The sequence below is a fragment of the Amblyomma maculatum genome, chromosome 2, assembly GCF_055883805.1.
Source record: "Amblyomma maculatum isolate TAMU_Amacu chromosome 2, ASM5588380v1, whole genome shotgun sequence".
In the NCBI taxonomy this organism is placed as follows: Eukaryota; Metazoa; Arthropoda; class Arachnida; order Ixodida; family Ixodidae; genus Amblyomma; species Amblyomma maculatum.
In genome coordinates, this window is record NC_139345.1 from 28908694 (window position 1) to 28922833 (window position 14140).

Consider the following 14140-nt stretch of genomic DNA (forward strand, 5'->3'; position numbering starts at 1 on the left):
TTTTCCCGAGTTCCGTCACTGGCTGCGCGTTACATACTACTTTTGGTCACGACTATACCCCAAGTTTAGCCCGCTATCTCTCCTCAACGTTCTCCAGAAGTGCGTCACTCTTCATGATGCGATGCTAACACAAAGCATGCGGTACGAGTTCAGCCATCGCTTCTCTTGCAAGCCTGCTGCAGATAATCATGGAAGCATGTGAAAACACCGACAGCGCCTCTACGTTTCTTGCGCTGCATCTCGCACCAGATACCGCGTGAGCTTGGAGGAGGAATATCCCATTCTACCTCCAATTTCGTGCACCTCTTTATTCCTACAACACTCTTTTGTCCTCCGCACGGACTAGTAGCGCGCTTACACTCAACCCTAACTTATTCTACTGCAGTTCGTTAGCGCGAATATATAAAGCAGGATCTGCACAGCGTTTGTTTCTGACCCAGGGTGGCCCACCGTGACCTATGGTGGCCTTAATCTTGGGTGGCATCACGTGACTTAGAGCCGCAAAGTGTGACACCTGCGAACGACAGTATGAGCCATTAAAGGCTTTCGCCGTAAAAATCATGGACGTGGCTCGGGCAGGTGGTAGTTTGCCGGCGACAAGGCATTGAGGAAAGGAATTTAGGTATGCTCTCGCATTGATTATACTATGGGGGTGCGTTTATTCAGGAAGCCCAGTTGCATCGAGCTGCTCAGGAGGAACTTGTAGCTGTGGAGGGTCAGGCTTAGACAACCACCAAGACAGCGGCCAACTTCTCCAACACGCTGGCGTATGATAGTGGCGGTGCGGAAACAGGTCTTGTAGGAAAGAAGTTTCACGCCTTCTTTTAACTTTCTTGCAGGACTCGGATCTGGAATCTAGATGGTAACAAACGTAGTGACTATTATCTATAACGTGTGGTTATGCGTGATTTATTAGTGAACGCTATTTATTATTTAAGTGGCGCTACCGTGGAGCGATTTCCGACAGAACCCGCAAGGCAAATTACACCTGTAGTCAGCAATAGCTTCAACCTCTTAAGGCCGACCATTGACGTGTCATCGGACTGTGTGATGTCGCGAGACATGACTTGGCCAATCTGGCGGACGCTGGCAACTTGGGCTTTCCCTTTGAGATGTAGGCGTGCGATCAGAATACAGCCCTCCAGCACCATTGGATCCCACAGGAACGTTTTCGTCAAGGGCCGGCAGGCTTACGCCCCACCATGCACATACTCGCGAAAACCAGGTTTTCGTTGGCTGATGATTGCCACTTAGCCCAATACCGCTGAGTGAGTGCGAATCTCAGTTGGCGCAGTTGAATCAGTGGCGGAGAATAGGAGGCGAAACCAAAGGTGGCGTAAAGTATCGAAGGCGTTATCACAGGGTGGCGTCCAAGCGGATAGGTCGGAGCTGCCAGTAAGCAGCTGGGTTAAAAGGGCGATGATAGAGGCAAAATTCAAGATGAAGTGTCGAAAGTAGGAACAGATGCCAACAAAGCTGCGGAGCTTCTTCAAGGAGGTTGGCCTCGGAAACTCAGCAACGGCACCAAGTTTGTTGGGGTTGGGAAAAATGCCGTCCTTAGAAACGTGGCCTCCGCCGGGACCACACCACGGCTCGAAACCTAGCGCAGTATTGCTATAGCAATAAAAAAAAAAAATTCAGGGATCGGAACAGCTGGACAAGAGGGTTAAACGTGAACCACTTTGCTGTCGCGAACATCGGCTCGCCCGTTCGCCTGAGCAAAATCTGTCCTCCAACTCCCACCCATGTCCAAAACAAAAAGACGATATAAATACTTGTACGTCCGAACAAAATCCTGGATACTCTTTCGCCAACAAGTTTGAGACGGGCTTTTTTGTGGTATTCGCTTGTTTTCCTTTAAAGACTAAACTAACAAATTTCACGATGGAAGCTGCTTAGCCGCGTGCACCGCAAGAGCATCCAGAGAAGCTGTATAGTAATTAGTTACAGCAAATAAACTTAAAATAAAGGTAAGAATCACAGAAAGGAGGCCAGCGCGCAGCGTCCGTCTCTAGGCATCTGGTTTTGGTCATGCGGTGAATGCCGATAATAACCAATAAACATCAAAGGCAGTGGCGTATGTGTGTTAGCTCAGCTTTCAGAGACTACACTGTGCTTTGCAATACTTGCAACAATTAAAAAAAAACTGAAAAACTAAATGACCGGGCCGGTAAGTGAAAAGGAGGATTGTGCTATGGGCCTCTGGAAAGATGCCGAAGAAAGCCTGTCCACAAGAAATACATATAATACAAGATACAAGATATATATATATATACACAATGTTGACAAAAGTACTAACAAATGTTGCACACTAAGAGGACAACTGCGCTTCCCAGAGCATATAGAAGGCTTGAGACATCGACTTACTAGCATGTAATAGGTTTCAATCACGTATATCTCAATTGATCAAAGAAAAAAACAACGAATGTTTGAATACAATACCCTGACATCTGATCATGAAAATTTTCGTCCGATTGATTTGTCCGTCTTGAACAGATGATAGCACAAAAGGGACACGCTCGATTTGCCACATTAAGTCTAGACGCCAAAATTTCGAGCCTAAAAACAACTCAATATTTTTTTACCTCATAAAAACATGTACGGGAACGCTTTCCTTTCTCTCTCTCTCTCTCTCTCTCTGCATCTAAATAAGTGATTTTAAGAGAGACCTGATATTATAAAGTTAAGAATCCTTTACCATTCTCCTGCATTGCTTGGTTTCACTCGAATTCGAGAGATGAACAAATGGCCTTAGCGGAGCAGAAATTTTTTTTTTTTTTTCATTCGGCTTTACTGTATACAAGCCCTAAATAATTTTTTGTCGCTTCCTTCTCGGTAAATGCTTGCCAACGGTTAAATGCGCAAGCTTCTTTCCTGTGTACCAGCTGAGTCTTATAAGCTGTACTGTCCGTCCCATCCTCTTGCATGCTTTACCTCTATATTGGTTATGTAAAGAATGCTGGTACCTTCATCCCATGCTGCAATGATTCAGCGTTGCAGTTGTTCTGGGCCACTAGTGAATATACAGGTATGAGAAGGAACAAGCAGCACAAGACCAAAGAGAGGTTATTCTGGAGAATAAGAATATAAATTTACAGAACCGGAATATAAAAAGATAGCTTACGATTGGAAAGAGAGGACCCCGATAAAATGCTCAGACGGTCTTGTGCCGGTTTTCCTGGTTTGTTCGTGTTTTTTTTTTTCTATTTGTCTCTATCACGTTCTCTAACAATTTCGCTACACCAGTTTCTGTAAAGTTTCCGTGTAATGTACACCGGGATCCTTCATCGAATGTATAAGGCAGCAACCGTGACGCCAGCGCCTGGAAACGGGCATGCACACGACAAACAATACTACTCCGCGCCGTCTGCGCAAATATGATTTTCTTCGGTTATTGTTTGCTTGTTTGTTTGCGGCATCTTACAAAGGCACCGCGGTTCACCATGAGTTATGTGCTTTGCGCGCTCCTGTGTGTTTGAGCCGGCGGCAAGCATCTGCACAAACAAGGCAGAGGAAGCGGGGGTGGGGGAGTTGACACGAGGAGTTCGTGCCGTAAAATAAAAGACGCTACTTCCAAGAAGACCAGAGAGAAGCGTCCTCGGGCTGCGGACATTATGGTGGAATACCGAAAGCTAGGAAGGGGCTGCAGCATCCGCTCGTCGAACGGGGGGTAATCGAACATCAAGAGTCTCCGCGGGCACGCCGCGGCAGTACGCTCGAACTGCGCGTCAGAAGGGGCGCTCTTCGGAGTAAGCCGCGGCAACAGTAAAAGCCTGGACCTCACGATTTCGACCTCACGCAATGACGACCTCACTCAACCTCAAACTCACGTGTGAGGTTGAGGTCCAATTTCATGACCTCACTCCAAAAGTTTGGAGCTGTCGCCGACCTCACCTCAACTTTACCTCACTCTGAGGTTGAGGCTTGTGGGGCCCTGCGCCCCACAAGCCTCAACCTCAACGGAAATTGAACCTCAGCCTCAACGGAAATTGAACCTTCACCCCTTGGATCCCCAGCCGTGAGCTTTACTAACTGCGCCACGCTCTGGATCCTGAAACGGTCATCATACTTCCCCTTGTCTAGCGGTATTCAGCGAGTGACAGATGATGCGCCTTTGATTTCCTGTAAACAAATTATACAACACCGCTGAACTTTGATGCTTTCAATGAAATGCCGGTTGTGTTCGACAAGGGGCGTGCATGTGCCGTCACGAATGGTCATGACTTCCCCAGGCGATTCATGCATAGGCGAAGCTGACCCCGCCGGGCGACCGGTCCAGGCGACCGTTCGGCGCCTTTCATTTGCCGCTTCCTCGAACATCGCACCACACATCAAATAAGCAGACCCAGATTTCTAGGAGGCGTTAGTACAGCAGGCATCAGCGGCATTTCAAATTGATTTACAGGATAGAAAAGGCGCAGTATCTGTCAAATCTATCCGCGGACACATGTATAAGTGATTAATTTATAGGAAGGGAAAAGCGCGGTAACTGTCTCACTTGTTTTCTGTGGACACCTCAACCGCGCCATAAGGGAAGTGGGAAGGTGGAGTGAAAGTGGAAAGAGAGAAATAGGAGCCGTAGTGGAGGGCTACGGAGTAATTTCGACCACCTGGGGATCTTTAACGTGCGCTGACATCGCACAGAACACGGACGCCTCTTCGTTTCGCCTCCATCCAAACGCAGCCGCCGAGTCGGGGTCTAACCCAGGTACTCCGGCTCGGTAGTCGAGCGTCTTACCACTGCACCACCCCGGCGGGGTGCGGACACATGTACCACGCCGTAAAAGAAAGGAGGAAGGTGGGAGTGAAGGAAGAGAGGGAGATATATAGCTGCCGTAGTGGAGGGCTACGATCCACCGCGCTATAATGGCTTTCGCCTCATCGCACTTTAGTGGTCCAAATTGCTCTGTAGAATTTTTTCGCAATGGGGCTAGTAATACTTTCGCAATAAAACCGGGACTCCGGCACACATGGGAGAGGCCATACTTCCGTTGATATCACCGGTTTTCTGAAGACGAGCGGAATCCAGGGACACCAACCAGAAGTACGTAAAACGAGTTTTGACCATTTTAGGTCAACTTTTCCCCGTGACCAAGCCAGATGCCTCGCTAGGCCTACTGCGCCGCGCCGAAGATACGGAGCTCTGCGTCGCAGTGGCGTTCGCCACCTGCGTCGCAGCAGCGTTCGCCAGCTGGGCTGCGCCGTGGACCGTGCCCGCGCGCAGTAGTTCGCCATGAGGGTCACCGTAGAAGGCATCCCAATTTCTCGAGAAGAATTAGCAGCCAGTGATTGGTTGACTAAAGTAAACAAGCTCCGGGAAGCGCGAACAACATCAGGGCCTGCCGTGCCAGATTTCCCTGGAGACAAAGCGGGACCGAACCAAGCGTCCCAAATCGACAATGGGCTACGTGCGAAGACGAAAGCTGAGCTCACGCCTCGGCAGCGAGGACGCTTACTAGCCAAAAAATCTGTAGCATCGAACCAGCCTCGCTTACCCAGCAACGCTCTCAAGCTAACTGTGCGCCCACGGGGCGGACTGCTACTCTCCAAGATTACAACCTACCAACTACTGGAAGCGATTTGCACTGCTGCTCACTTCACCAGGGACGCTGTTCGTCACAAAGACCTAATACAAGCTAACCTGGTCCAGAATACTTTCGCGTACTGCACCCCAGTCGTTGAAAGAGCTGAACGGGTGATGCAACTCAAAGAGATCGCCATTGACAACAAGGCGTATGAGATATCCGTCTACTGCGCTCCAGATGATAGTTCGAACCGTGGTGTGATTCGCGGCGTCGACCTCCGACTGGATCGAAATACAATCCAAGCAGAGTTACAAGACAACCGTAACCCACCCATTGTGGACTTTCGGCGGCTCGGGAAAACCACCGCAGTACTCATCACATTCGCTCAGCGCCAAGTGCCTACTTGGGTCTACTTTTGCAATAGTCGCCACAGATGCAACTTATTCAAGAAGAAGTACGAGGTGTGCTATCGCTGTGGCGAGCTCGGTCATCGAGCCGATGTTTGTGCAAGCACAACTACCAACTGCAGAGGTTGCGGACTATCCAATCCTACCAACGACCACACGTGCAAACCAATCTGCCGCCTGTGCGGCAAAGAACATCTCACGGGCGATAGTCGCTGCAGGGAAATCTTCAGAATTCCTTACGAAGTCAAGCGCAGGAAGTGGGAGAAAATTCGAAATGCTGAGGGAGAGAAACTCAAGACCGAAGAGATCGCCAAGCGGATCACACTCCAGCGCACCAGCCGATGGGACCTACAACGCTCCGATAGCCAGCAGCGGCAGCTTCGAGACCGCTCGAGCTCTTTTCCACCGCTCGTCTCCCGCTCCACGGATGGGTTCTCAGGGGACCTCCCGGACCAATCCCGGGCCACCTGCAGTCGTCCAGCAGACAGGGGACTCTCCTCATCCTTTGCAGCAGCCACCTGGGCTACCACCATCTCTACCAGATCTACGAGAACGTCAAGAACTGGTGAGTACGCAGGAAGGGACTCCCACTACTCTAGACACACACAAAGCGATTATGGAACTTACAGCAGTCATCCAACAACTTATACTCAGAGTAGGGGCTCTCGAAAAGCCGACGGACACACTCACTCCGTCTCCCCCGCATCCGCAGGGATCATGTGACCTATGGATATCGCTCCTCCCAACCGATCAGCACAAAAACGCAAAACAACGTCCGACACCGACTAACCCGCGGAGGGTTGGCAGGCGCGTTTTGCCAAAGTTGAGGAAAGCTGCAACCTAAGTCAAACTCGCATCAAGGCTTTAGAAGTACACATCGAACGCTCACTCCACACAATCGGCTCACAAGTCACGCAACAATTTGAGATGCTGAGCAAAGCTATAGAAGCACAGGGCAAACTCCTCGCTGCCGTTGTACCCGCGGCCCCTGCGCCGACACCCGTTCAAACCCCACAAATATCCCAGCCTAATCATGGCGAGCAGCTCGGGTAACACCACCATCTGGCAGTGGAACTGTCGTGGGTTCGCGGGTAAGCGTCCGGTCCTCCAGCAGTTCCTCGCCGCGAGTGATCGCCCTGAACTAATAGCTCTCCAGGAATGCGACAAGAACACGAAACTTGCCGGTTACAGTACATACCTATCGGAACGAGTAAAACCTCGAATAGCTACTCTCGTCAAACGTAATCTCACTGTCCTCCAGTACAATTTAGATCCAACTTTCCCCGAATACGTCTTCTTAGAAATATTACCTCGACCCTCGCATAAACGTAGCACTAGTCTGTTTATAATTAATGACTACAGCCCTCCCCGAGCTCATAAGGATATTTTCGGTCCGCTTTTCCTCAAAGCCCAGCAGCTGGCGCAGTGGCAACCCCTCCTCATTCTCGGTGACTTTAATGCGCATCACCGCGCTTGGGGCTACCACAATGACTCTGCTAAAGGTCGACGCCTTTGGAATGACTGGCATACGCACCAGCTAACCCTTATCACGGACGTGTCCTACCCCACTAGACACGGTATGGGCCTACAGCGTGATACAACGCCGGATCTTGCCTTTACGACCTCCGGAGTTAAAGCGACTTGGTGTCACACTCACGAAAACTTTGGGAGTGATCACTTCGTACTCGAAATCGTAATACACGAGCCTACCAGGCAATGTACGCGGCCGGCTCAGGTGATTGACTGGGACTCCTTCCGGACGCACAGGAAACAGCAGGACAAACCTCCCGCTATTACTGATATCAAGGCGTGGACAACCGAAATTGTCAAACAAGTGGCCGACGCCACTCAAACCGTCGAGTTAGAGGACAGTATCCCACACTGCGACCGCTACTACGCCCATCTGTGGGAGCGCAAGAAGTTGCTCGAAGCTCTACTTGCCACTCGGAAATGGGACCGCAATGTCCGTCGTAGACTGGCGCGCGCACATACGAATATCGAGAACTATGCAATAGAACTCACTCGACAGAGCTGGCACAACATATGTGACCAGATGAACAAGACTCCAAACTCTCGTAAGACGTGGAACCTCCTTCGACATTTACTCGACCCAGCAGGAGGCAAGCTCCAGACACGCCAACAGCTCGAGCGAATCTTCCACCAGTATCCTGGCACGTCTGATGAGCTCAAACAAGAGCTTATAAATAATTACACCCGCCCTGAACCAACAACCAACCTCCCCTTCTATCAGGGCGCGTACAATCTCTGTCTAGACGCTCCAATCACTTTTGCGGAGGTCCGAGCAGAACTCAATCGCCTCAAGACGACTTCGACGGCCGGCCCTGACCGCATTTCAAATAAAATGCTTAGGAATATAGACGACGCATCCATTCATGCTCTTACCGACTATTTTCAAGAATGTTGGGCCAGCGGTACCATCCCTCAAGAGTGGAAATGCGCCAATCTAGTCCTCATCCCCAAGCCGGGCAAACCACCAACCTTGGCCAACCTCCGTCCCATCTCTCTCACGTCCTGCGTTGGGAAGCTGATGGAACACGTTATCCAGACCAGACTCTAACGAAGACAACCATCTTCTACTAGACACAATGTTCGGCTTCCGCCCTCATTTAGCGGCCCCGGACATTATGCTTCTTCTCCGTCATCAGGTAGTCATGAGACGTACACTAGACACGAAAGTCATCGTCGGCCTCGATGTTGCCAAGGCATTCGACAACGTCCTCCATGAAGCGATTCTTCAACAACTTCAAGCTCTCGGTGTTGGACATCGCATGTATGCGTACATCCGAAACTTTCTCACCAACCGCACAGTGCAACTTAAAGCCGGCACTGGAGATCCTTCCATCATCTCTCCGGGAAACCGTGGCACGCCGCTATCGAACGGATTGGAGATTATCTAAGTACAGTTGGCCTCACTTGCTCGGCGACAAAGTCCTAGTATATCATCATCCCTTCCCCGGGATGACGCCCTTCAAATATACTTCCTGACATCAACCTCCAGGTGCAAGGAAACCCGATTCCTCGAACAGACAACATCAGGATCTTGGGCTTGCATCTACAGGCCAACGGCAGCAACAACATCACGATCCAACGCATCGACCAGTTGGTTTTACAGATCGGACGCCTCCTTAAGCGAATCTCCAACAAACATCATGGCATGCGAGAGTCCAACCTCCTGCGCCTCGTTCAAGCTTTCATCTGCTCCCGCATCACCTACTCCGGACCCTACTTACGTCTCACTCGTGCCGAAAGCGAACGGCTAGAGGCGTCACTTCGAAAAGCATACAAGACGGCCCTAGGTCTTCCCATGTCCACAGCTACCCATAAGCTCATGGCTCTCGGAATCTCCAATACCGTGAGCGAACTGATCGAGGCCACCCTCACCGCCCAGTATGAGCGGCTCTCACTCACACACGCTGGCCGAGCGGCACTGCAGCAAGTTGGGATCTCCCCGCCGAGATCGGCCCCAAGTTACGCTGAACTTACACCGGAATATCGTCTAAATCTCCGCATTCCTCCCATTCCCAAACGGATGCACCCGGAACACGACGTCGAGAGACGGGCCGATCGGGCTCGTCAATTCGAGAAACGCTTCAGTGGACGTCCGGACGTCACGTATACGGACGCCTCTTACCATCCATCGAGGCCAGCGATGGTGGCGGTAGCTCTCGCCCCTCACCGCAGCTGGTACACAGCCTGCAGCATTCGCAATACAGAAACAGTCACCGCAGCTGAGGAGGTTGCCATTGCGCTAGCGCTAGCCGACCCTAATACCAAAGTCGTCATCAGTGACTCTCAACAGGCTATTCGCAATTACGATGCTGGCCGTATCTCTTGCCAGGCGTTGCACATTCTACGTTCTACAGCACCCTCTTCCACATCTCGCTTACTTCTTTGGGCTCCAGTCCATGAGTCGCTCAGCGGAAACGCCCAGGCAAACACTCTCGCTCGAGATCCCAGCTGCCGAGCCGAGAGTATTATCAGCCACCCTGCTTCCGCTGACACTAATATATCACGCGCTTCTCTACTCACCACTTACACGGACATACTCCAGCACTACCGACTCCAAAGGTGCACATATCCTCCCGCACACCGCGATCTAACAAGACGCGAGGCCGTCCAATGGCGCAAATTACAAACTGGCAGCTTTCCACACCCCCTCTTATACAGCAGGCTCTTCCCGGATCAGATAGCCCCCATGTGTAAACACTGCTCAACTCCGGCCACACTCATACACATGGTGTGGACTTGTACACATTACAACACAGACAACACAAACATTCCAGAGACGTGGGAGTCTCTCCTGTGTACTTCCGAGCCAGCAGACCAACGCTGGCTTATCCAACGCGTGGTGGAGGCCGCGGCATCCCAAAGGATCCCCGCCGACCTCCTCTAAGTCAGCGCAACCGGCCATTTGACTGGTCCCCTGTTTTTGGGCGCAATAAAAGAGTTCACCACCACCACCGACGGCCTGACAGGAGCAAGCAAGCGCACGTGCGTGCGGATCGGATCCTACGGAGGCTCAGACAAAAATGACGGTCACGAGAAAGGTGAAGTCAGCGGAGAAGAAAAATTGGCAGCAGTTTAATCGTGGTTTGCCGATCGACGTTTACCCTAGTCACACGGGCAAACTAACACCGGTTATTCTTAACCGTGGGTACCGAATTTCACTGCGCTTATCGTTAATCACGGTCCGCCAACATTATCTCGGTTAATCCAGTTAGAAGGTGTGCGCGTAAATAATCTCTGGGATAAAATAACGGCAAAAATGAATCCCTCATGGGGATCGCTGACTCATACTGAGATGATAGTAGAAGGGCGCGCTACGATACAAGTAATTTTCTGCCTCATCCCAGCTGAAACTGATCGACGGCCAACCGTCGGTAAACGACTGGGCAGAGCACGCCAGCTTGTATTCTCGACGAACTAATGCAGGCCCACAGGTGGGCCGTGGTTGGCTGCACTGGTTAATAGTTGACCAAATACATTCAGCCAACAATTGTCAAATGGTAGGAAATTTATTAGTCGGCGCCAGGGATCGGCAGCCTGACGTGACCGAAAGTAGGACCATGGTTGGCTACTCCGGCCAAGTACTTTGAGCCAGCCACAAATCACGTGCAATATGTGGATTGAAATCTATAAAATAAAGCTGACAACTCTAATATATTACATTGGTAATGTGCATATCCTATTGAATCCTGCTGCTTTCTGCAAACCCGATGCATGCAATGGCTGTTCGTCGTCGTTATCGCGTAATAATATGAACAGCCCTCGGAATGGCGGCTTCTTAAGAATTAGCATGTATGTTTTAGGGAATGGATTAGCATAATGTTCGTACAAAGGCAGCAGAGCGCACTTTTTAAACAAAAATTATTAGCAGCATGAAGATGCCTGTATTTATTTTTCATTTTTACCGTCGCAAGCTTGAAAATGACTGATGCGTCGACTTGCCGGACTCATTGGCTCTGAGATAAAGGCCTTATGTGGGAGATATATAAGCTCGCTGAAAGTTGCTGCTATGTGTGTGTGTGTGTGTGTGTGTGTGTGTGTGTGTGTGTGTGTGTGTGTGTGTGTGTGTGTGTGTGTGTGTGTGTGTGTGTGTGTGTGTGTGTGTGTGTGTGTGTGTGTGTGTGTGTGTGTGTGTGTGTGTGTGTGTGTGTGTGTGTGTGTGTGTGTGTGTGTGTGTGTGTGTGTGTGTGTGTGTGCGCGTGCGTGTGTGTGTGTGTGTGTGTGTGTGTGTGTGTGTGTGCGTGCGCGCGCATCGCGGTAGTTTCTTCTATTACGTAATATTTCTTTGGCGCAGTGTTTCTTGTACTATTGATATATTGGATCTGGTGGCCATTGTAGTGCCTGCGTTAATTACACAACTGAAAAAGCAACCTTGGCTCAATGTTGATCCAACTTAGACACCCTGGCCGACTTCAGCTCAAGCTAAACCAACAAGGTTGGGCCGATGTTGAGATTGGTTATTGGCTTTACCCCGGCAGACCTTTGGGTGCCGACAAAGTGACACGGTCAGAGGTCAACTTTGCAGACACTGTCAATCCAATAAAAACAAAACGTTGCCTGAATAGTTTCAAATGTTTTTAAGACGCCGCCATTTTCTCGAATAACGAAGCAAACCGAGGTCGCCAAGTTCAGTTCCCGATAACCGCGGTTAGAGACGTAGCCAGTTTATTCTTCAGTTTACGTGTCCATGATCGCCGCCAGTTTAGGTGAAGCCACACCATTTTCCACGGAATCGTTACAGCCACTGGTCGCTACAGTTTCTGACATTATCCGCAAAGAAGTACAACAGGCGCTGGGCGTGCCCGCACCCAGCTACACCGCCGCTCCAGACCTTGAGCTAGCTGTCACCAGCTGCTACATGCCGCCTTTGACACCATCCTACGAGCCACGCGCACCGGTCACATGTGTCTTCCTGCCCAAACGTACGTCTCTGCTGCTTTCGAAGGACTGATGTCTGGCGAATACCTGACCACCAACCGTTGTGCTGTCATTGCGGGGAGCTGGACACATCTGTCGCCGCTGCCGCTACAGGGAACTCGGCCTCCGTAGGTTTCCTTTTTGTGCCCGTCATCCGTTGCCTGGACAGCGGCCACGCGAAATTGCAGAATACATTTCGCATGCCAACCCAGGTCCAAGCCGCTTCCGATCGTAATCGCCTCGCAGGTACAGCTTTCCTGGGCACCAGGGGGAACCCTAAAGCCCCCGTAGGGAAACTAGATGCTGCAGCCTCTGGAGGTGCGGCTGCTCTAGTACGAAAACTCCAAGATCCTCCACAGTAGCACTGCAGTTCTTCGCAGAACACCACAACTCATATTACATGGAAAGCTGTTGAGCCGAAGCCGAAACGACAACCTGCCGATACTCAAAGCAACCACGACGCCGACCTCAGATGCACCGCTCCTTCAGAGCACCGAAGCCGAGATCGTACGCCTCGAAAGTTCCGCCGCCCGACGCCGTAAACTGCCGACCTACAAATCTCCATCGATGGCACACGTCACTGCTTTAGTCGGCACTGGCTCTGATTTTTCATTTCTGGGCGGACAGTTCACAACAGCTCTCAGAAAGTTCACAACAGCATGGAATGGCCCGCAAATACGCACCGCTGAAGGACATTTAATTATGCCGCTGGAGTGTGCACAGCGAGGATTACTGTAAAATGGCAAAACTTTCTGACGACATTCGTCGTGTTCACCGTTCCCGTGACGTCATCCTCGGTATTGACCTTCTAACGGAAAATGGCGAAATTATCGATTTGCAGAATCAGTCGGTAAGATTTTCAATTGATAATGTCATCGAACCTCCCGCTCCCCGCTGCGCTTCACATTATTGATGACCATGTGAGTCTGTCCCCACGTTCGAGCGTTATGGTGAATGTGGGTTCCCATGCCAAACTGAAGGTGTCGTCGATGCCAAATAGAAACTGCTTATAGAAAGAGGCACAGCAGTTGCCAGGGCAGCTGTTTTTCTTGAAAATGGCAAAGTTGATGTTCTTACGAACTTCAAGCAACGAACACCAGCATCTGAACAGAGGGACAACTGTAGCATACCTCGATGTCATAGTTGTGCACACTGAACCGCCGTGCGACGTGAACCCAGCGTTACCTCCAAAGTAGCAAATAAAACTGCGGAACCTCCTCAGTCGCTACTCTAATGCATTTGCCTCATCGTCACGCGTTGGTCGAATGCACCTTGGAAAGCACCGCGTCATTACAGACGAAGCTGTTCGACCACTCCGTCAGTCGCCTTGTCGGGTTTCCGCAAAACAACGTACTGCCATCAGAGTGCAAGTCAAAGAAATGCTCGATAATTATATTGTTACGCTTCACTTGTCTTCTAAACTTCATCTTCTTCTGTACTGTTACAATATCAATCGACTCTCACGGAGCCCCTGGACTGCACCTCGTACCGGTTGTATACTTGTAAAGAGAAAAAAACAGCACACTCCGTTTCTGCGTTGACTATCGTCGACTGAACAACGTTGCAAAAAACGAAAAAAAAAAGATGTTTACCCACTTGCTTAGAATCGATGATGCCTTAGATCGCCTGTGCAATACAAAGTACTTCTCCACCATGGATCTCAAGTATGGGTACTGACAGAAGTCGATGAGAGTGACAGCGAGAAGACGGCTTTCATTACACCCGACGGGCTATACGAGTTCCAAGTCATGCCCTTCGGTCTTT